This window comes from Gavialis gangeticus, unplaced genomic scaffold, assembly GCF_001723915.1.
Source record: "Gavialis gangeticus isolate Ggan-Ray unplaced genomic scaffold, GavGan_comp1, whole genome shotgun sequence".
NCBI classification, from domain to species: domain Eukaryota; kingdom Metazoa; phylum Chordata; order Crocodylia; family Gavialidae; genus Gavialis; species Gavialis gangeticus.
The window spans coordinates 8,354,803-8,355,264 of record NW_017728998.1 but is presented as its reverse complement, the minus strand read 5'-3'; the positions used below and the strand labels follow the sequence as shown (position 1 = coordinate 8,355,264).

The 462-nt window shown below is 45.5% G+C and overlaps 1 protein-coding gene across 1 annotated transcript in view; it reads left to right on the top strand.

Annotated features, from left to right (window-relative positions):
* CDH13 (cadherin 13) overlaps positions 1 to 462 on the top strand; it is a 948,741-nt gene that overhangs the window by 367,373 nt on the left and 580,906 nt on the right. The window lies entirely within an intron of this gene.

Here is a 462-nt window from a genome sequence, read left to right as displayed (position 1 = left end):
ACCAGGTCACCATGCTTAGATGCAGGAGTTGAGGTAGATGTCATCTACTTGCATTTTAAAAAGGCCTTTGATGCAGTGTAGCATCCCATTCTTATAAATAAATTAAGTGGTTGTGACATAGATTATTACATGGTCAGGAGAACTGGCTTATGGGATGCACCCAGAGGGTGGTGCTGGATTGGTTGTATTCAACCTGGAAGAATATGGGCAGTGGAGTTCCCCAAAGTTTGGTCCTTGGACCACTGCTCTTCAGTATCTTCATCAGTGACTTGGATGAGGGTGTGGAGAGCACCCTGTCCAAATTTGCTGACAACACCCAAATTATGGGGCAAAGTAAATGCACAGGAGGGCAGGGAGTGGGTTCAGGTGGATTTAGGCAGATTGGGAAAGTGGGCAGAACAGAACAGGATGCAGTTTAACAAAGTGATATGAATTACCCTGACATCAACTGGGAAGAGCAGT